Source organism: Rhinoraja longicauda, chromosome 7 (assembly GCF_053455715.1).
Source record: "Rhinoraja longicauda isolate Sanriku21f chromosome 7, sRhiLon1.1, whole genome shotgun sequence".
In the NCBI taxonomy this organism is placed as follows: Eukaryota; Metazoa; Chordata; class Chondrichthyes; order Rajiformes; family Arhynchobatidae; genus Rhinoraja; species Rhinoraja longicauda.
Genome location: NC_135959.1, coordinates 31649458 through 31673701, shown reverse-complemented (window position 1 = coordinate 31673701; position 24244 = coordinate 31649458). Strand labels below are relative to the sequence as shown.

The 24244-nt window shown below is 40.1% G+C and overlaps 1 long non-coding RNA gene across 1 annotated transcript in view; it reads left to right on the top strand.

The window, feature by feature from the left end:
• Window positions 1–23089, top strand: part of LOC144595505 (uncharacterized) — a 28442-nt gene extending 5353 nt beyond the window's left edge. The window contains exons 2-3 of the long non-coding RNA XR_013547505.1: window positions 6620–6732; window positions 22700–23089. This is a non-coding gene — a long non-coding RNA (uncharacterized LOC144595505). The remainder of the gene's footprint in view (window positions 1–6619; window positions 6733–22699) is intronic.
• The last annotated feature ends 1155 nt before the right edge of the window (window positions 23090–24244 follow it).

The window sequence follows — 24244 nt, the reverse complement described above, 5'->3', positions numbered from 1 at the left end:
ATACCCAGCCTCAAATTTGTTCTTACAGCCACAAAGTTATTGTAGCTGGTCCAGCTGAATTTCTAGTTGATAAAAGAGACTATTAAAGTGTTGGTGTACCTAATGATAGCTATGATATTGATCATCAAGGGTGAACTTCCATTTGCTGGAGATGGCATTTTGCAGTGTAATTATCACTTTGCACATCAGTCCATGCCTGAATGGGAATCTTCATTTGTCAATGGGCCTCAAATGGATTTCAACGTCAATGAAACATTTTTTTACCTTTTGATGGAAAGAAGGTCATTGATAAGGCAGTTGAAGATGGTTAGGCTGAATTAATTGTCCTATGGATCTCCACCATGTGGTCATCAACAGAATCCACTGCAGTTATTTGCTTAAACTATTTAGATACCACCTATAATCTCCTAAACTCAACTACCAAGAATGTTAAAGACATCAGATGCATTGGAATAGCTTTGACAGTGACATCGTGGATTTAGGATTCAACATCCACAATCATCTTCCTTTATTCGAGATATGACTCATGCCTATTGAATTCAGTTTTTCCAAGGCCTGCTTGGTCAAATGTTGACTTGATATCAAGGAAAGCCACTTGTACATCACCTCCTCATCCAACTTCTTGGTCCATGCTTTGATGAAGCATGTAATGAGTTCCGGAGCTGAGTAATTGAGAACAAATTTATCACCTGCTGAGAGCATATAATTGGCAAATAAGAAACATTTGATAGCATTTTGCTGATGGTTGAGAGCAAATCCATTGGGTCGTAATTACCCAAAGTGGTTCTGTCATTTATTTTATGAACAGAACACACCTAGTTAACTATCCACATTGTTGGGTAAGAGTTGTTTTGTAACTATGGAGCAGCTTGGCTAGAATCACAACCAGCTCAAGAGTGCAAATATTCAGTACCACAGATGGAACATTCACTGAATCCATTGACTGTGCAGTGAACAGCACTTTTAGTCAGTTTTTATTGATGCGTGGAGTTTATCAAATTAGTTGAATACTAGCTTCTGTGATATTCTTGCTATTGAGGGCGTGCAGCGTAGGTTCACTAGGTTAATTCCCGGAATGGCGGGACTGTCGTATGTTGAAAGGCTGGAGCAATTAGGCTTGTATGCACTGGAATTTAGAAGGATGAGGGGGGATATTATTGAAACATATAAGATAATTAGGGGATTGGACACATTAGAGGCAGGAAACATGTTCCCAATGTTGGGGGAGTCCAGAACAAGGGGCCACAGTTTAAGAATAAGGGGTAGGCCATTTAGAACGGAGATGAGGAAGAACTTTTTCAGTCAGAGAGTGGTGAAGGTGTGGAATTCTCTGCCTCAGAAGGCAGTGGAGGCCAGTTCATTGGATGCTTTCAAGAGAGAGCTGGATAGAGCTCTTAAGGATAGCGGAGTGAGGGGGTATGGGGAGAAGGCAGGAACGGGGTACCGATTGAGAGTGATCAGCCATGATCGCATTGAATGGCGGTGCTGGCTCGAAGGGCTGAATGGCCTACTCCTGCACCTATTGTCTATTGTCTATTGTCTATTGTCTATAAATATAAGATTTCATGTGGAAACTGAGGAGCACTGATTAAATGAACAACATGGTCTATTCCCCAGGGTAGAGGATTCAAAAACTAGAGTGCATAGCCTTAAGGTGAGAGGCGAGAGATCTGTGAAATCTCAGGGTGACTTTCTAACTTGGAGGATAGTCTGTATTAGGAATGAGCTGCTGAAGGAAGCTGTAAAAATAATTTTAATTTTAGCTTTGAAAAGACATTCAAAAACTAGAGTGCATAGCCTTAAGGTGAGAGGCGAGAGATCTGTGAAATCTCAGGGTGACTTTCTAACTTGGAGGATAGGGTTTAGAGTGATATAGGCCAAATGCAGGAAAATGGGAATTCCCCCAGAATGTTAATATGGTCAGCAGAGACAAGTTGAGCTAAAGAGTCTGTTTCTATATTGTTAAGCTCTATGTCTCTATAACACTGGCATAATTAAAGGCATTGCAATAGTCACAATTGTGGTCTGAGTTCCTTGGTTGAACCTATTTACTTCAGCAAGGCATTTGATAAGGTTGTGCATGGCAGACTGCCCTGGAAAAATAGATTGCATGGTAGAGAGAGCTAGCCAACTGGATAGAGAATTGGCTTCATGGAAGGTGCCCGAGGATGATGGTGGAAAGTTGTTTTTCAGACTGGAGACATGTGATTAGTAGTGTGCCTCAGGGCTTAGTGCAGGGCCCTTTGCTGTTTGTGGTTTATATCAAAGATTTGGATGAGAATGTACAAAGCATAATTAATAAGTTTGCAGATGTCATGAGAGTTGGTGGCATTGTTGGTAGTGATGATGGTTATCAAATTTTGCTACATGATCTTGATCAGTTGGCCTGGTGGGCTAAGGAATGGAGTTTAATACATTAAGTGCAAGTGTTAGATTTTGGGAAGGCAAACCAGGACAGGACCATCACAGTGAATGGCAGGGAGTGTTGTAGAGCAGAGTTCCTTGAAAGTGGTGTCATAGATGGTTAAGAGGATTTTTGGCACATTTGTCTTTATCAGTCAGAGTACTGAATAAAGAAGTTGTGCAAAACATCGATGAGGTCACATTTGGAATAGTGTGTCCAGTTTTGGTCACCCTGTTAAAGGAAATATATTTATAAGTTGGAAAGCGTGCAGAGAACACTTACAACAATGTTACCGTGACTCAAGGAACTGAGCTATAGGGAGAGGTTGAGCTGGCTTGGACTTTATTCCTTGGAGTGCTGGAAAATGAGGAATGAGGAGGATGATAGAGGTGTATAATACATCTACACATCTACTATAAACACATCTACTATAAACCCACTGACTCGCACACATCTACTATAAACCCACTGACTCGCACACATCTACTATAAACCCACTGACTCGCACACATCTACTATAAACCCACTGACTCGCACACATCTACTATAAACCCACTGACTCGCACACATCTACTACAAACCCACTGACTCGCACACATCTGCTATAAACCCACTGACTCGCACAGCTATCTGGACTGCACTTCTTCCCACCCTGTCTCCTGCAAAAAGTCTATCCCCTACTCCCAGTTCCTCTGTCTACGCCGCATCTGCGCCCAGGATGAGGTGTTTCACACTAGGGCATCAGAGATGTCCACATTCTTCAGGAAACAGGGCTTCCCCTCTTCCATTATAGATGAGGCTCTCACTAGGGTCTCTTCTACATCCCGCAGCTCCGCTCTTGCTCCCCCTCCCCCCATTCGTAACAAGGACAGAATCCCCCTCGTTCTCACCTTCCATCCCACCACCCAGCGCATCCAACAAATCGTCCGCCAACATTTCCATCACCTACAACGGGACCCCACCACTGGCCACATCTTCCCATCCCCTCTCCTTTCTGCATTCCACAGAGACCATTCCCTCCATAACTCCCTGGTCCACTTGTCCCTTTCTACCCAAACCACCCCATCCCCGGGCACTTTCCCCTGCAACCGCAAGAGATGCAATACCTGTCCCTTTACCTCCCCCCTTAACTCCATCCAAGGACCCAAACAGTCTTCCAGGTGAGACAAAGGTTCACCTGCACATCCTCCAACCTCCTCTATTGCATCCGCTGCTCTAGATGTCAACTTCTTTACATCGGCGAAACCAAACGTAGGCTCGGCGATCGTTTCGCTCAACACCTTCGCTCAGTCCGCCTTAACCAACCTGATCTCCAGGTGGCTGAGAACTTCAACTCCCCCTCCCACTCCCAGTCTGACCCTTCTGTCATGGGCCTCCTCCAGTGCCATAGTGAGGCCCACCGGAAATTGGAGGAACAGCACCTCATATTTCGCTTGGGCAGCTTGCAGCCCAGCGGTATGAACATTGACTTCTCCAACTTTAGATAGTTCCTCTATCCCTCTCTTCCCCTCCCCCTTCCCAGTTCTCCCTCTATCTTCCTGTCTTCACCTATATCCTTCCTTTGTCTCGCCCCCCTGACATCAGTCTGAAGAAGGGTCTCGACCCGAAACGTCACCCATTCCTTCTCTCCTGAGATGCTGCCTGACCTGCTGAGTTACTTTGTGAATAAATATCTTCGATATAGAGGTGTATAAGATCATGAGGGGAATTGATACGGTAAATGCACAATTCCTTTCACCCAGAGTAGGGGAATCAAGAAGCAGAGGACATAGGCTTAAGGTGAGAGGGGAAAGATTTAGTTGGAACCTGAGGGGTAACTTTTTCACAGAAATGTTGATGGGTATTTGTAACGAGCTGCCAGGGTGGCACTGCGGTAGAGTTGCTGTCTTATAGTGCTTACAGCGCCAGAGACCCGGGTTTGATCCTGGCTATGGATGCTGTCTTACGGAGTTTGTAAGTTCTCCCTGTGACCATGTGGGTTTTCTCCGAGATCTTTGGTTTCCTCCCACACTCCAAAGACGTACAGGTTTATAGGTTAATTGGCTTGGTATGTGTTAATTGTCCCTAGTGTGTGTAGGATGGTCAATGTGTGGTGATCTTTGGTCGGTGCGGACTCGGTGGGCCTGTTTCCACACTGTATCTCTAAACTAAACTAAAATAAATTAAAATAAACTTAAGAAGTGGTAGTTGAATTAGGGATTATTACACCATTTAAAAAACACATGGACAGGAACATAGATAGGAAAGGATTAGAAAGATATGGGCCAAACACACGCAGGTGGGACTAGTGTAGATGGGGCATGCTGGGCTGAATGGCCTGTTTCCATGCAGAATGGCTCTATGTTTAGGGATTAGACTGTGAAAGCATGATTGAAAAGGAAGAATAAAGATGTGTAATTTTTCACAAAGACTAAATGCATTGCTGAGTTTCTGTTCTTTACATGAATTGCATTAATAATAATGTTTGTTATCAATTTCTCATCATGTTTATATTTCAATGTAAATTAGCATGTGCCAACATTTGAGAGTGATGAGGAAGACATAAGTTCAGGGTGTCCAAAGTGCTAGATTATTTTTGCAGCATTTCTTGGCTTTGTGTGTATTGGGTGGCTGCTGTGCAACGGGGTAATAAAAAGACTCAATTACTGCAATTAACCCACTGACTAAATTAAGTTTATTTTAGTTTAACTCACTGACGAGACTGAAGTGAACATATGCAATAGGCAGAAAAGACATAAAATGTTGGAGTAACTCAGTGGGTCAGGCAGCATCTCTGGAGAAATGGTATGGCACCTGTTTCCATGCAGTACGAGGCGGCACGGTGGCACAGCGGTAGAGTTGCTGCCCAACAGCGAATGCAGCGCCAGAGACCTGGGTTCGATCCCGACTACGGGCGCTGTCTTTGCGGAGTTTGTACGTTCACCCCGTGACCTGCGTGGGTTTTCTCCGGTTTCCTCCCACACTTCAAAGACGTATGGGTTTGCAGGTTGATTGGCTTGTAATAATTGTAAATTGTCCCTAGCGTGTGTGGAATGGTGTTCCTGTGCGGGGATCACTGGTTGGTGTGGACTCGGTGGGCCGAAGGGCCTGTTTCCACGCTGTATCTCTAAAGAAAAAGTAAAGAAATATCTGCCTGACCTGCTGAGTTGCTCTAGCATTTTGTGTCTATCTTTGGTGTAGACCAGCATCTGCAGTTCCTTCCTACACAACAGGATATTCATTTTGCTTTGTAAAGTGGGTGATGTTTTGCCCATTCTGACCTATTTGTGACCATGAACCCACAACACCATGATGTACATAGGTCATAGAACATACAACAGTACAATATAGGAATAGGCCCTTCAGCCCACTGTGTTTGTGCCGAACCTGATTTCAAGTTAATCTGCTATCATCTGCCTGTACATTATCCACATTCCTCTCTTCCTTGCACTTTCATGAGCCCATCTAAAAGGGCTTTTTGTAATGTTCTTTAAAACATGTTCTTTTTAACTGCTGCCCTATAAAATGGCCCAATAAACCATTCAGATTGGGGCAACGTGGGACAGATAATTAGAAGTCACAAAGAACTGCAGATTCTTAGGGATCTAAACACCAAGCTTTGGAATAACTCAACGGGTCAGGTAGTATTTGTGGAGAAAATTGTTAGGCGACATTTCGGCTTGGGATCCTCTTCAGTCAATTAATGCTAGCTTTAAGAGCCACATCCTCATCCCCTGAATGAATTAAAAGTGAACATCAAAAAAAGGAAGAAATTGGATAAATATTTTTAAGGAGAAAAGCTATGGGCACATTTGGTTTGCATTGGCTGTTCCTTTCTGACTCACTTCATGGTTACATGATGTGCAAATATCTGTTCAAAGACTGCCAACGATAAAACAAATAAAGTTGCTTATGAGACATTTATGATTGTGTAATCATTAAGAGTGCATGAATTACTGAGGAATTATCATCTTATGGCTGAATAATGGTTATTAGCACACTTCTTCGGCGCTAACACTGATTGTTAGTTTATATTTCTGTTTAGATGATTGTTTTACATGGTTATTTACAGCGTGTATTCTCATAAAGTGTTCCCTCATCTGGGTGACATTTTGCTTGTTCCTCCTGGGTCATTGAACATGAAGAGAAGAAATAAAAAACATAAATATAAATGCCAACAAAATGAAAACAAAGCCAAATAAATGCAGGTTTAAAAGCATGTTGCTTTTGTTTCAGTAAGATGCCTGTCGAATCTAACCTGGAACCCAGCAATTGAAGAACCTCACACCTCACTATTTCAATGTTGGGACCACAAAGAAAGATTTCTACTTCAGTGAACCATTGTAAAGGTCAGTGAACCTTTTTGGAGATCAATTCAAAACGGCAAAAGCATTAAGACTTTCAAAATGCTTCAGGTCAGCATATCAACAAACATATTATTTGTGAAGGAAGGAATTGCAGATGCTGATTTACACTGAAGATAGACACAAAAAGCTGGAGTAACTCAGCCAGTCAGGCAGCATCTCTGGAGAGAAGGAATAGGTGACGTTTCGGATCGAGACCTTTCTACAGACCATCTGAAGAAGGGTCTTGACCCGAAACATCACCTATTCCTTTTTTTCCCAGAGATGCTGGTTTCCCCACTGAGATACTCCAAATTTTGTGCATATCTTCAGATTCATTGTGAAGATGGGTCTACAAGACCTGAACTGCAAAGCACATGAACGTAAAAAAAAATCAAAACATATGGTCGGAACCAATGAAGGAGACGAAGAAATAATATTCCAATTGAACAAAGCACTTCATACCTATAGGAGTAATAAGTATAATTAATCTTCAGCATATAATTGTGACAATGTTGCCCATAAACTGGCAATGCGGCAGATGGAATTATGTAACAGAATTCAATTGTTAAGTTTGTAACAAATTGTTTCTGCAACTGGACCTAAATGAAACAGAAAGGCTGACACTAGACACTGTAGAGCAAGATCATAGAACTACATGTGAAAGAGCTGACTAAGCAAAACACAAGAATCTGTGGCAGAACTAACTGATAGAACCAATTGACAAAACAACAAATCTAGTTTACTGAATTAGGAGAGGAGCAATCTGATCTTTGCAAACGTTGTGACCTCACAGTTGCAAGCTTAATTGAGACTTGATGAGGTTTACTTTGAAAATGCAAATATTTTATTTTTGCACAGATTTTCCACAAACCATAAAATTACCAGTTTGGTAGCAATAATTGCTAGAATGTTTTACAACACCATTATTTACACAGCATTGCCCTTCACTGTGATTGATGCTGGACAGGATGTACTGTATAAATAAAGTAATAGATCATTATGAATGCCTTCTTACCAAATACTGCTTGATTAAAAATGTTAACAGTGACAATGAAGGAACAGTGATACATCTCCAAGTCAGGATGGTGTGTGACTTGAAGGCTAACCTCATGTAGTGGTGTTCCCATGCTTTTGCTGCCTTTGTCCTTTTGGTCCAGGATGACCATGGGGTTGGATGATGCTGTTGAAGAAGTCCTCATGAGTTGCTGCAATGCATTCTGTAGACGGAGGCATTGCTGCTCCTGTATCTGAGTGGAGAAGTGAATGAATGGTTGTGGTTGTGTCTTATAAAGTGAGCTGCTACATCGTTTATGGTTTCGTTTATTTTAATATTTTATTGCCACGTATACTGAGGTACAATGAAAAGCTTTTGATTGAATGCTATCCAGTCAAAGAAAAGACCATACATGATTACAATCAAGCCATCCACAGTGCACAGATAAAGGATAAATAGTATAACATCTAATTCAAGATAAAGTCTGATAAAGTCCGATTGAAGATAGTTGAAAGGTCTCCAATGAGGTTGATGGGAAGTCAGGACCGCACTCTAGCTAAGAACTGTCCAGTTGCCTGATAACAGCTGGGAAGAAATGTGGCTGTACATGAATCTGGAGTTATGTTTTTTCAAACGTGTACCTCTTGCTGGATGGGAGAGGGGAGAAGGAGGAGAGAATGGGGTGTGACTGGTCCTTGGTTATGCTGGTGCCCTTGCCTAGGCAGCGTGAGGTGTGGATGGAGTTAATGGAATGGTGAATGGATTGTGTGATTGTCTGGGATACACCCACAAATCTCTGCAATTTCTTGTGGTCTTCCATGGAGCTGTTCCCAAACCAGGCTGTGACGCATCCCAATAGGATGCTTTCTATGGTGCATCTGTAGAAGTTGGTGAGGATTGTTGGGGATATGCCAAACCCCTTAAGCCTTCTAAGGAAGTAGAGGCATTGGTGTGCTTTCTTGGCCATAGCTTTGATGTGGCTGATACAGGGCAAATTGTTGGTAAGATTTATTCCTAGGAAATTGAAGCTTTCGACCATCTCTAATTCACCACTATCAATGTATATTGGGGTGTGTATACAGCTTTGCCTCCAGAAGTCAATCACAATTGCCTGGATTAGAAGGTTTCAGCTACAAGGAGAGGCTGGATAGAGTTGGTTGTTTTCTCTGGAGCATCGGAGGTTGCGGGGACACGATACAAATGTATAAAATTATGTGAGGCATAGATTTGGTAGACAGTCAAAACCTTTTCCCCAGGGTGTACATGTCCTGCTCTAGAGGGCATGGCTCTGCAGTGAGAGGGGGAAAGTTTAATGGAGATGTGCAGGGCATGTTTTTTCGACTGTGGGTGGTGGGTATCTGGAACAAATTGCCTGGGGGTGGTGAGAAAGGCAGGTACAATAGTGGTGTTCACAAGGCTTTTAGATGGGCACATGGAAGTGCAGGGAAAAGAGGGATACGGATCACATGCAGTCAGTTGAGAGCAGTTCAGCTAATCATCATGTTCGGCACACACATTGTGGGCTGAAGGAGTGGTTCCTGTGCTGTACTGTTCTATTGTCATGGAAGAAGTCCTGACGTAGCTTCACGTGTTTGATTCCTCATTTTGAGGTTACAAGCGGTGCTTTTGGTATGGTCTTCTGCATTCTTTATTGAACAAGGGTTGATCCTCTGGTTAAATGGTGATGGGAGACAGGGAGATACGCCTGGCCACAAACTTGCAGATCATAGTTGATTACAATTCTTTTGCTGCCGATGGGCATGAATGTAGCCAACAACTTTATTTTTAGTTGTATTCATTCAAGGGATGTAAGATTTGCAGATTGAGCCAACATTTCAATCCCCACCCTTAGCTGCTCTTTGAGAAAGTGGTGGTGAGCTGTCATTTTGCACCACTGCACTCTTTGAGGAGTGAGTATACCCATGGTGCTGTTAGGGGGGAAATTCCTGGATTTTGACCCAGTGACAATGAAGGAACAGTGATACATCTCCAAGTCAGGATGGTGTGTGACTTGAAGGCTAACCTCATGTAGTGGTGTTCCCATGCTTTTGCTGCCTTTGTCCTTTTGGTCCAGGGTGACCATGGGGTTGGATGATGCTGTTGAAGAAGTCCTCATGAGTTGCTGCAATGCATTCTGTAGACGGAGGCATTGCTGCTCCTGTATCTCAGTGGAGAAGTGAATGAATGGTTGTGGTTGTGCCTTATAAAGTGAGCTGTTACATCGTATATGGTTTAGTTTATTTTAATATTTTATAGCCACGTATTCTTTTGCTGCCGATGGGCAATGATTTATCATGGATGCTCGGTCTTGAGCTATTAGTTGTTTTCATATTCTGCCCATTTTGGCATGGCAGTAATTCAACATGAATTAAAGTATATTTTCACTGTGAGGATGGAATGTTGTCTCCACATGTAGTATTTACTCCCACTGAACGTGGACAGATGCATCTGTGGCAAGTAGTTTAGTGGGGATGAGATCAAGTAGGCTTTGCCCTTTTGTTGGGTTCCTCATTTCCCTCTTTGTCTCATCTCTTTCTTTCTCTCCTTTTCTCTCTCTGTTTCTCTTACTCACTCTCGTTTTCTCTTTCTATTTTGGTCTCTCCCTTTCTATTTTGGTCTCTCCTTTTCTTTTTTTTGTGTGTTTTTGGGGTTGGGTGGTTTGAGTGCCTGTTTGATGCTTTTATTGTTGGACTGTGTTTTTGGTTTTTTTTTGGGGTTGTGTAATTTGAATGCCTGTTTAGCGCTTTTATTGTTGGACTGTGTTTTTGGGGGTTTTGGGGTTGTGTGATTTGAATGCCTATTTAATGCTTTTATTGTTGGACTGTGTTTTTGGGGGTTTTTGGGGTTGGGTAATTTGGGTGCCTGTTTAGTGCTTTTATTGTTGGACTGTGTTTTTGGGGGGTTTTTGGGGGTGTAATTTTGATGCTTATTTAATGCTTTTGTTGTTGGACTGTGGGTGATTGAATTAACATTTTGTTCAAGATGGCCGCGCCGTTGTGTTTGGCTGCCTGCCACTGTATGTTTCTTTTTTTTCCTAGTCAGATGTGCAGCACTTTGGTCAACGTGGGTTGTTTTTAAATGTGCTATACAAATAAATTGACTTGACTTGACTTTCTTACTCAGTGTCTAACTTTTTTCTTTGAAATCTTTAAGGCGGCCTATAACTTTCCACTAAATGATATTGAAGTTGTTAACTATATCTTAATTGCTCTGGCTGGGGTGTTAAGTGAATGCAGAATACATTTGACTGTGGATAAAATGTTATCTATCCTGATGCATTATTGGAGGAGTCATTGAGGATATTAACAATCTAATGTCCATTCTCTGATTAAAATTATATAAAAAATAAATGCATTTTTCTGCTTAGTGTTTGTAACTATGCACCCTTTCAGATTAATTTAGATTACACTGATTATCCTTTTAATGGGTCTTGAATGTTTTTATAATCACCAGGAGCTTTTCTTTTCTCTGTGAAATTTGTAGGTTAAGATTGGAAAATTGTGGAAAAAAAGGTTGATTTCACATGAAAATAAACCTTTATGTTAGATTTAGTTTCATCGATTAATTCTTATGTTAAAATCTTAGAATCCTTAGACTGTAAAAACTACTGAGCAGAGGTTAGTTGCAAGAATTAAAGGTTAGTTACAGGTTGGTAACATTAAGAATTAACTAACTGTTCAAAACTGAAGACTTATTCCTCCCTTATCTTTTACTAACGCAGATAACGTATGTTATCTGTCTGATTTTAGGGATAAAAGACAGTAGAATAGAGAAAAAATATTCAATAATATCGTGATAGCTGTAAGATTACAAGTGAAGGAATACAGCTGAATTAGCCTTTGGATGAATGCGACTAAATTTCTAGCCATAAAAAAGAAAGAAAAATCACAGAGCGAAAGAAGTTCCAACTCTATTGGATTAGCATGCTACTCCTCTGCAGAGTAGCTTTATGGTTATCATATGCTAATTGTGGACCATTCATGTGTTCCCTAACCATAAGCCTTGATTGAATCAGGAGGTCCATAGTCTACTGTGGTCTGGATCACGGGAATTCAAGTCTGGCGATGCAGAATCACATAGGAAGGCCAGGTGTGACCTCGATAAGACAATCAGAAAAGCAAAGAGATATCTTTGTTCAACGATGTATGTTCGGCAGCTGTGGCAGGACTTGCAAGCCACCACTTTCTACAAGGAGAAATAGACCAGGTACTGAAGCAACACCGATGAGCTCAATGCTTTCACATTCACATGAGAGGGAGAATAATGATGCATCTTCTCAGACCTCATAGCCCCAGGCAACACTGTAATCTAAATCACCAATGTCAATGTCATAAGATCCTTCATGAGAGTGAACCCTCAGAAAGCATCCAGCCACGATGGTGTACCTTACCATGTTCTTAACATCTACCTGTCCAATTGATTGCAGTGTCTGCAGACATCTCCAGTCTCTCATTACTAAGGTTCCCATCTGGTTTTAAATGGTACATCAATAATACAGGTGCCCACAATGAGTAAGGTGACCTGCTTCATGGTGGCACTGACATCCATAGCATGAACTGATTTGAGAAGCTGGTTATGATATAGGTCAATTCCTGAATTAGTAAAGACCTGGACCCATTATAATTTGCCTACTGCCACAATAGATCAACAGTGGGTGTGATCTCACTGACTTTCTCTGATATCTCTGCACCGGACCACTTGACAATAGGAACATGTACATTAGGCTGTTGTTCATCAACCTTTACAAACCAAAAAAAGTGTTTATCATATCATATCATATCATATATATACAGCACGGAAACAGGCCTTTTCGGCCCACCAAGTCCGCGCCGCCCAGCGATCCCCGTACATTAACACTATCCTACACCCACTAGGGACAATTTTTACATTTACCCAGCCAATTAACCTGTACGTCTTTGGAGTGTGGGAGGAAACCGAAGATCTCGGAGAAAACCCACGCAGGTCACGGGGAGAACGTACAAACTCCTTACAGTGCAGCACCCGTAGTCAGGATCGAACCTGAGTCTCCGGCGCTGCATTCGCTGTAAAGCAGCAACTCTACCGCTGCGCTACCGTGCCGCCAATCAATCATCTGAGGGTAAATCAAATTAAATGAATTAAAAAAAGACAATAAAAAGAACACTTTATTGGTTTCAGCATAAAATGAAATATTTAATATCCTTAGTCATATTTCTGTTATTGAAACAAGAGTTTAATAGCAAGTGGCTCATTCTGGACTCACAGGACACACATTTAGTGAAAAGTCATCATGGTGATTCATCCAGCCTGAGCGTAAGACCTATTTGATGAGGGGAGGCAGCCCCAGTGATTTTTAGATTCGTACAAATGTTTAGTGGAAATTTAATTTTCATTGTATATAATGTATGCTTGAAATGTCACAATTATTTGCACAGCCTTGATTGATCTAAAGAAATCACCTCTTGTTTTAGCTTTGAAATGGCCTAATTTAAATACTAATATTGGATCTAGATGTTCTGGTTCCCTCAGTTACAGGAAACAAAGGGGGGGGGGGGGGGGGGGGGGAATGTGGCTCCAGTAACCTGCAGTTTATGCAGAGGATAACCATGAGTGGACATTGTATGAGTGGGTGGCATTTTGGATTGGGATCCCTCTTCAGACTGAGTAAGCGTCCTGACCTGAAACGTCACATATCTATTTTTTCCAGAGATGCTGCCTGACCCGTTGAGTTACTCCAGCAATGTGTTCCATCTTTGGCATAAAACAGCATCTGCTGTTCCTTTTTATTACAATGCACATTGTATTCCATTTCTGAAATTTGGTCGAATGAGTTAAAGAAAATACTACATCTCTATGTTTTGTGCATTTCTCAATGTCTGTCCATTAACTCTTTTTTCAGTATTAACAACTGCCCATAACCTCTTAAGGAAATGGATAGTCAAGGAAATAAATGGTATGTTTATCCATTCTAAATCAGTAAGATTTAATGATTTACTGTCTTTATTTACTGAGACCATAATTCTGCTGTAAGATCTTCAACAGCAACATGAACATTTTGAGGTGAAATGACTAAAGTTGGACATAATATTTACAAAGGTCATTATTTCAATTATTTCCCAAGCACTTGGTTTTTATGATTTGAACATCTGGATTTTCATATCACTCCTTTCCCAGCCTTTTAATTAGAAGATGCTGCAATATATGCAGAGTGTTTTGCAGTCTTTGTCTATGCATTATTACAAGAATAATATTTTAATGTACACTTAATCCCAGTTTCATTGCATTTTCCATTTACTGTCTTTATTTACTGAGACCATAATTAGCATTCTGATGCACTTCAAATAAAAATCTTAAAGATTTTAATTTTATCTCCAATTAAAATGCAGGATTACAATTAGTTCCAACACGTCCCCTTAGCTGTTCCTGTACTCATGTGATATTTCTTTTTTTTAAATGTGCAGTGTATTTCATCTACATTGATGGATTAATCCCTCAGGACAAAATGTATTAGTGTTCCGCATTGTTACAAGGAAATTAATGTCATTAGTTACATTTCATTGCTTCAGATTTTACAGATGTATAGATATATCAAAATGATGGACATCACTATTAATGTACAGATCAGCAGCATCTGGTGGATTATCAATTAATTTGTGAATGGCCATGAAGTAATGGACAAACTTACCTCTGCCATTAAAACTATAAACCACAATTGTGACTCAACATTCACATGGTGATGTAGCAGTTTTATATAAATTCCGTTGCAATCTTGTCTAAGAATGTTAAGCTTAGTAATTATCAATGTAAGTTCCCTTTTTAGCAAGTGATTATTTTCAGTCAATCTCTCATGCCCTGAAAGTGAACATTTAAAAAAAGTGTCTCATTCCTTCCGTTGAAATATATTTAGTAAATGTCATTTTTTATTCTGACTTTTCTTTCCTTTCTGCACTTTCTTTTCCATTGTGTTTCTCCTTGTAGACCTGACCTTTGACATTGAATGCACTAATTCAATCTGGTCTCAGTCAGTTCTCTGTTTGGAGAAAGGACAGTCCTATGCTGGGTTTTTTCCCTCAGTCTCAAACATTAAATGGATACCTTGTCTAGTTCATTAGATTTCAAGGCCCTGTTCACTCTTGTGCCGTTAACTTGTAATTCCACAAATGTACGGTCAAAGTGTTTAAAATCAAACTAAATGAACAAGGCCTGTTACAGAATAAAAGGGCTATGGTGAGTCTTTACAATTGTGCCAATTGTTTCAAATGATAAAGTCTATGGATTAACTTCTGTGCATGTATTTTCTCTCTTGGTTGACTTAGCGGTCTGTTCAAATGTTTTAGCAGCTTGAAGTGACGTAAAATAATTGTTCCTCTGAACTTACTTCCACTTTGGTCAACATGGGTTGTTTTTAAATGTGCTATACAAATAAAATTGACTTGACTTGACTTGACTGTGTTCCATTAGATTGCATTAAACCAAAATGATATGTTGCCTCATTTCCAATCAATGCCAATGTTAAGCTGCAAGCACAAGTAAATACGGTGAATGGAAGCGTAAGTGCCATTTGCATTGATTCTTTGCTCAATGAATTCATCCCCAGTGTGATATTCAAAAAGTGCTAGTATTTCAAAGAAGATTAATGCAGAAACAAAACTGTTTTAAATCCTCCCTACTGCTAGGCAAAGAATTCCTTTTGAGGAACTTAAATTTTGTGTTTATCAAAGATTTAAATCTATTTTATTTGTTTATTGGATTGCTTATTGTTGTTAATATTTTTATGCAACACATATTGCACTGATATGATGTGCTTTAGATATTTTATTCATATTGAAATCATTGGTACAAATATATTTACAATTTCTGTTCCCTATGATAATGCTGGGAAATAAATATTCATCAGTTTTCCAATGAGGTGAAGTTGGTCACACAATCACACATAGCGGGAAATATAGCTTAGAATTGATTTCAATTTAATTCCTGCCCCATGAAGCAATGGGATAGTATCATGGTCTCAACTGCTGGGCTTCACATAATTGCCACCGATCTACCTCTGATCTAGATTGGGCATTAAGTAAATTTGAAGTTGATCTGAATAGCTGTTTGTCTATTGATATAATTAGTGACACACAATCCCCAATCCAACATCAATAAATAATCCAATAAATGAAGTTGTCCTGAACAAGTAGTAGTGCATGTTGGCACAAACGATGTCGGAAAGAAGGGGATGAATATTCTGCAGTGTGTCTTTAGAGAGCTTGGAAAAATGCTGAAAAGCAGGACCTCCAGGGTGGTTATCTCCGGTTTGCTTCCAGTTCCTCGTGCTGGCGAGAGCAGGAACAGGGAGATACAGGACCTGAATGTGTGGCTGAGGAAATGGTGCAGGGGGCAGGGATTTAGATTCTTAGGTCACTGGGATCTGTTTTGGGGCAAGGGGGAATTGTACAAAAGGGATGGATTGCGCCTTAACAGGTGTGGGACCAACATTCTGGCAGGTAGGTTTGCAACTGCTACACGGGAGGTTTTAAACTAAATAAGGGGGAGGTGTCAAATGGGATAGTCAAGGCAGCAGATTACCTTCCTGAAAAGATAAGAGAATCAGATAGGTTTTTATGAAAACCATAGCTTTCATTAATAATAAGATCGAAGATCTTCAATCTGAATATTTGTGGCCCAGAAACATTGAAACTGAAAACTTCATGAAACAAGTAAAACTTTGAGGAATATTTATGAATGTTAATGAATCCAATAAATAAATGTTATTAATTTTGTCCAGTTCTGTGGTACATGTTTCCTGGTGAAAACAAACATGCATTTTCTTGTCCAATCTGTTTATGTCAATAATCCAAATAATGCTTAGTTTCAAGAAATTTGGACTGAAGATCCATTGTAACAATAGATCCATCATCTGTACTGGTGGGTCATGATGCATTTCTTCAGCACATCAGTCTAGTTACACATCCAGCAATGCAACTCTGATAATCTGGCCTTCAAACTTTGGTGATACCAACGTTGTCTGGACTGTCGTATTACACTCCTATTGATATACCAACACACTTTCAATTCACTTTTATTTCACTTATCACACAGAAGTAAAATAAATTTTCCAGTGCACCATGTGAGCCCAAAGAGGGCGTGGGAATACTGCTTCAATGGATTTAACAGGAGAGTGCAATATGGGCTATGTAAATTTAAAGGGAAAAGTGGAAACATGGCCTTGCAAGTTTAAAGCAAACATAGTAATAGACATAGAAACATAGAAACATAGAAAATAGGTGCAGGAGTAGGCCATTCGGCCCTTCGAGCCTGCACCGCCATTCAATATGATCATGGCTGATCATCCAGCTCAGTAGCCTGTGCCTGGCCTTCTCTCCATACCCCCTGATCCCTTTAGCAAAAAGGGCCACATCTAACTTCCTCTTAAATATAGCCAATGAACTGGCCTCAACTACCTTCTGTGGCAGAGAATTCCACAGACTCACCACTCTCTGTGTGAAGAAATGTTTTATCATCTCGGTCTTAAAAGACTTCCCCCTTATCCTTAAGCTGTGACCCCTGGTTCTGGACTCCCCCAACATCGGGAACAATCTTCCCGCATCTAGCCTCTCCAACCCCTTAAGAATGTTATATGTTTCTATAAGATCCCCCCTCAGTCTTCTAAATTCCAGCGAGTACAAGCCCAGTCTATCCAGTCTTTCCTCATATGAAAGTCCCGCCATCCCAGGGATCAATCTGGTGAACTTTCTCTGTACTCCCTCTAAAGCAAGAACGTCTTTCCTCAGGTTAGGAGACCAAAACTGCACACATAAGATCCCAGTGAATTTATTGGGGACATGGGAAAGCAAACCATGTGAGCCAATTGCTGAACCATCGGGATTTATGAAAAATCTGTCAGAATTTGACTGTACTGCCATCACACCAAATGCTGTGTACTAATAAATTAAATCAATGAGGGTGAGAATTTTAGTTTCTTTACATTCTGCCTAACCATTTTCTCTTGGTACATAATAGGAATCATATCACAACAGTCAACTGCCACCTGGAATTGTAATTTGCTCTACATTTCATTCTTTTAATTTTTTGTAATATTATTTATGCGACAAACAAATTCCAGATGGTACGAAATGAGAATATTGATGTAATTTCATCTTCAGTTTAAGTAAAATCTGTAAATCATTGGAGTTGGAGTTGTTTCTAAACCAAGAGTATATTACAATATTAATTCAATTTTTTTTTAAAACAGCTCAAATATGAGGTGCCATAATATACTTATGCAAATCGTGCTAAAGAAAGAAAGAATTTATGCAGTAAATAATCAACCACAATGTTGTCCCTCAAAATAACCACGAGCAGCATCTATGCCAATTAAACCAATCGAAAGGAAAATGTATTTTAAAGTGATATCTGAAGTACAGAGGAAGATTACAAGTTGAACACAACATAGTATAAACAGAAGGTAGAAATAAAGAACTGCAGATGCTGATACACAAAAGGACACAAAGTGCTGAGTGACTCAGCTGGTCAGCCAGCATCCCTGGAGAAGATGCAGAGGTGACGTTTTGAGTCGAGAACCTTGTTCAGACTGGGAAGGATCAGTCTGATGAAGAGTCTCAACCTGAAACATCACCCATCCATGAAAAGGCAGTAGTGTGATTTTAACATAGTACAAAAAACAAAAATAGGTCTCATGTTCTAACATTTCTTCTCTTGAGAACATTAGAAATAAAAAAATGTGGCAGTTTTTCAACCCTCAAATGTTCTCTGTATACATGAACCACTTCTGTGTTTACTATGTGGAGAAGTTTTGGAGGTTTGATTCCTCGGATCCAATTTCTAAATTTGCTGATGGCACATGCATAGCTGCTTAGTTAAACAGTGAGGAGTTTTGAAGCCTTTCTGTAGAAAATACATCAAATAGTAGAAAGAATATTGCAATGATTCTCCAGACTGATGTAACCAATGAACATCCAAATCTTTTTAGAATACCACATCAGGTTGAAGCCATTCCTGTAATCTCTTGGTTTAGAATCAAACAGATACTTTGATTCAACTATTCTCAATCAACGGACTTAATTAAAATATACAATATGTCGCAGGAGTGAGTTATCAGTTATTGCGTTTCGGTCTCCCACAAACATATAGATCTGAATTTAATTTATAATTTTACTTCTGTTTAAAACAAGTCATAGTAAAATCACTGCACCAAATAAATGAATCTAGAATTTAAAAATAGTGAACGTGATAATGGAATGATACAGTATACGGTTTTAGCCTCTGAACAAAAGTTAATAGGAAAACTCAGGATGTAGAGACGAGGAGGGTGCAGATGATGAAAATGCTGGAGAATGTCTCACATATTTGATGTACAAATTCCCCATAGTAAATGTCTTTTATTAGATAGACCCAGCTGGATCAATTCCCAAGAGAGGACTATTTTCAGCTGGGAATAGACAAGCAAGGCAATGGCACACGTAATGGACTGTGCCGCATTCATGAAGAATGAGAAAATAATCTCCTGAATCAATAAAACTGCAATGATAGAAATATTAAATAATCCATCATGAAGATCATATGTTGGCACCAACAGGGCAAATGCTGTTAAAATGTCAGAAAAAAAGCACCTGCAGGCAAAGCACGTTAAAAATCATTGAAGGAAATAGGCAAATTCATTGCTACTTGCAATTTGAGAGCCTTCAAGTGCTGATGCAATAAGTCAATGGTCCGTGTTATGAAATAACTTGTTAAATGTTAGGGACAGTCATGTGAAAACAAAACCATGAACCACCATGAAAAACGTGCATTGAAGATTTGTTTTCCTCTTTGATCTAGAGCTGCATTGGACAAGAAACTACATTTATTGTGAGAAAAAAATAATCATAACTAATGCAGTAATCATGACCACCATGATGTTTTTGTCCTAAGAATAAGATTATGACAGAGTGACGAGTCAGTCTAGGCTGAGATTAAAAAGTTGCATTTTCATTGGGGACTAGTAGAATTATATGAACTCCATTTCTCCTCTGTGTTGAAAAAAACAAACTCAGATTGGGAGATCACTTTGCGAAGCGCTCCATTCAGTCTGTAAGATTGACCCTCGGCTTCCAGTTTCCTGTCACTTTAATCAAATGTCTCACTTCCATTTTGATCTCTCTCTCTATGGACTCCTACATTACATCAACAATGATCAATTTAATCTTGAGAAACAGCACCTCATCCTCTGTCATGGTATATTGAAGCCCTTGGGCCTCAATATTACGTTTAACATTTTCAGCTAACTGCTTATTTTTTCTGCCTCTCCACATTTATGACTGTATGCCTCAGTGAAAATTTACTCCCATCTTTTAATCTGTCTCCAACTGCTTTGTTTTAAAATAATTGTTACCTTGACAACTGCAATCTGTACTTCATCACAGAAGTTCATTCTGCCTTTTTCACTTTTCTCCCTTTCCGACAAATTAACATGCTTGTTTACTCATTTTTTCCTGTAAATGACACAAAAGGTCAATTGTGCTTTGCCACTGAATCTGCTTGACCTGCTGAGTACTTCTGCCAGTTTCTCTTTGTTTCAGATTTCGAGCATTTGCAGTTGTTTTGCTCCAACCTTTATTTATTCTTGATGATTAAGTTGCCTGTAGTTAACAATTCCTAATTTGCTCCTATTGACTGTGTAACTTGCAATAGATAAAAATGTTAAAAGTAGAAGAAATTAGAAGAGAGCGTGCAGAGCTGAATAATTAAGATTCAATTTAAAAATGCCACATTGCCAGGAAATTCAGACAATTAATTTCAATGTTCCTTAAGTAACAACTGATCTTGCTGTGCTGCTGGGAAAAGTATGGTTGTGTACAATAAGTAAAGATGTAATTTTGTTTGACTATAATATATCCCATAAAACTGGGCCTTAATTGAACATATGTACCCAGCTTGGATGGACAGGCCATTTGGTGAATCCCACATGCTTCGTCAACTCCTGTACGGAGTTCTGTCACAGGGTCAAAGGAACCCAGGGCACCCAAAGACACAGTTCAAAGACTGTATCAAGGACCACCTCCAGCATGCAGGACTAGCCCCAAAAGAACTGGAAACCCGCGCCAGTGACAGGGCTGGCTGGCGTACAACCACTCGGCAGGCAGTCAGCAGTTTCGAAGCCAGTGTTAGAGACAAGAGGAAGGCTGCAACCCTAAATACTCCCATAACGGCCTTCATGTGCCCCCACTGCTCCCGCGTGTGTGGCTTGCGCATCGGACTCATGAGCCACGCTCAATCCTACAAGACATGCACAACCATGCTATCATCATCTACGATGAGTCACCAACACATTTAAGATAAATTCAAGCTACTCTTGGTTGAATGTTATAGTTCAGTTATACTTCTACCTTTTTCTTATCATTGGTGCTTTATTAAAACAAAAATATTCATATGAATATATTCCTATGATCAGCAATCTATGCCTATAAATAAGCTTTATTTATGTTCACTGTTAACAATTATCCCTGGTTGTCGAATATGATTCACTGCAGATTAAATGGGATTCCTGCAATGTCAACATACTGCACATAAAAGAGTGGAAATGCCATGATATCAGACCAATGCACACAAGTAGATTTATGTTATAGCTAATTCATAAATTACTTAATGGAAGGAAAGCAAAATCCCAGATCAGTTCAGTGTTTAAGCACTTTGAAAAATCAATTCCATCGGAAGTAATTAATGTTATTTCTGTAAGGTGTTTCATGCATTGGTTTCTTTCAGTAAATTTGTCTACTTGTTCTGCAAACTGTTGCATTGTAAGTTCTGTGTGCAATATGGCCTCTTTTAAATTAGAGAGAACAAATGCAAAAACCTCCAAAAAAGAGAATCAACATTTCTGTCTACTTTCCTCTTCACTTCCAACTCAGCTTCTCTTTCACTGGCTTATGTTGCTTCAAAGAAACTTTTTCTTTCAATCAAATAATCTCCTGCTATTATTTGCAATTGGCCAATAACTGTATGGCAGCTGATTGGCAAAGGTCCTCACTGGGCATTGAATCAAGAGCAAATAATCAAAATTCTTTATTCTGTGGCAAAATACCTTTACTTGTGGTTTAGAGATGACAGTTCTCAATATGTGACAGCACATATCATGGTATACTTTTTCTTTAACCATCTATGCTACAAGTTGAGCCCATTTGATTCTTGAACATCTTGGGGTTCAATCTGACAAAGATCCTCAAGGCATGATATCTGTATGCGCCTTTTTTCCTGGCCACCGTGCCCTTAAGGCTAAGAAGTAATCCATTTAGAATAGCTCCCTGCCAACTGTCAGCAGTTGAAATTATGATATTCTTGTGGAGTTGCATTTTAAATTTCCGATTTATTTCATGAACCAAATTAAATTATTACTGTAGATACCTCCCAACTTATATTGCATCTAATGGAGTCTTCTTGGCCATTGGCCTCTGATGCCCATCTGTTCAGCTCAAGTAAGATCCAACTAATAGTGTCCTCTGTTATGTGGAGGAAAGGTACTACTGTAATGAAGCTATGTCCTTTGTACAGCCTAATCTGCCTTGTATTCTATTTGTTCCCTCAACCATTTTTCCATGACGCAAAACTCAAACCTGCGCAAAGTACTCTCACCTGCTCCTATCAAGATCTTACATAGATTCACCAAAGCATCTCATTTTTTTATTATTTCCTCCTATAAAATATTCCATTAGCTTTTTTATGATCTTATCCACTTAAGGTGATGCATCGCTCTATCTCATAAACGTTGTTAAATTATTTCTCCATTGCTCCAATTTTCTCTGAGCAATATCGCTTTAAGCCATGCCATTTAATCACTGCCTGTTTGCTACTTAAGCACCTTGCAGCTCATTGTATTTCTTCTTTTGACCGCGTGTGTGCAAAGTACACATTTTCATTAATCTTTTTAGAAAAAATTCCTTCCCTTTGTTCATTTCTTGTTTCATTGCTGTTCAGCGGCAAGGCTCTAAACAGGATTTTTTTTTCTTCTGTTCACAGTCACAGAAATGAGCAAAAGTGGTGCCTAGGCCAAAACAGAAAATGCTGCAAATCTTTGGCAAAGCAGGAAACATCTGTGGAGAAGGGAACAATGTTAATGTCTCAGTCCGAATAAAAGCTCTGATGAAAATGATGTTCCCCTCATAGACCTGGCCTCGATCCTTTTCTGTTTTATTTCAGTTTTCTAGAATCTGTGATACTTTGCTTTTGGTTTTTGGTGCTGAATTGTTTCAGTTCATCATGACCAATATGTCACGTTAAATATTTAATTATGTTCTCTGCCACAAACATTTTTTTTAATCATAGAACAGAATCTTGATCACAGGACAGAAACAAGGGGCCACAGTTTAAGAATAAGGGGTAGGCCATTTAGAACTGAGATGAGGAAAAACTTTTTCAGTCAGAGAGTTGTGAATCTGTGGAATTCTCTGCCTCAGAAGGCAGTGGAGGCCAATTCTCTGAATGCATTCAAGAGAGAGCTGGATAGAGCTCTTAAGGATAGCGGAGTCAGGGGGTATGGGGAGAAGGCAGGAACGGGGTACTGATTGAGAATGATCAGCCATGATCACATTGAATGGCGGTGCTGGCTCGAAGGGCCGAATGGCCTCCTCCTGCACCTATTGTCTATTGTCTATTGTCTATAAACAAGCCCTTTGGTGTAAGATTTGAGAAGTTTTCCCTCATTTGGAAAGCAACACAATACCAAAAAGCTGCAGTTTGGACATTTTAAACGGGAGACTGGGGCTGATAGTGGAGAAAGGCTGCGGTCAGATGAACAAAGGATGTCACAATCCGTGGGTCCTAAAATGGCCGCAGGACCTCGTGACCAGCCACAAAAGGTAAAAACCTTACATCCCAGTCTCTAGGTTTTCTGCAAAGCCATGGCCAGAACAAAGGATGGGTATTGGCCATGCAGAAACCTACGAAACCAGGTCGGAGTCCAGACACTGGGGCGCTGACATCAGCATACTCACAATGCCCCAAGCCGACCTAAACAGTTCATCTCAGTGAGGGGGCACAATAGCCCATAGAAAACTACCTGGTAGGTGATGGGAAACCAGTTAACACCCATCACCTCACAATGAAATCCCAATTCACACCATCTGGCCATCCCCGGTATCCCCGAACATAAGCGCAGATCAGAAGAAAACCTCATACATATCTTTTTGAACAAAGAGATTCCAAGATCTGGCGGGAGATAGGATGGGTCAGAAACAGTATAACTGGCCACTACTTTTGGGTGAAAAAGTTAAGTCGGAGGGGAGTCGGAACTGAGGTCAACTCGAGAAGAAAACCTGCAGGGAACGCAAGCAGGCAAGTTAAGACGGACACAGTCAAGAAGAAAGTCGGAAAGAAGAACGGATGCAAGAGAGAGGAACAGGCACGCAACTCGAGAAGAAATACTGCCAAACGAACAGCCAGTAACCCCAGTAATAGCCCCATGGTGAGCATGCACTCCAAATTCTACATATCCTGGACATAGTTTAGTGTAGAGGGGAGGGTGGTTGTGAATAAACGTTGGGTGTGTACTAAAATATGTGTTGG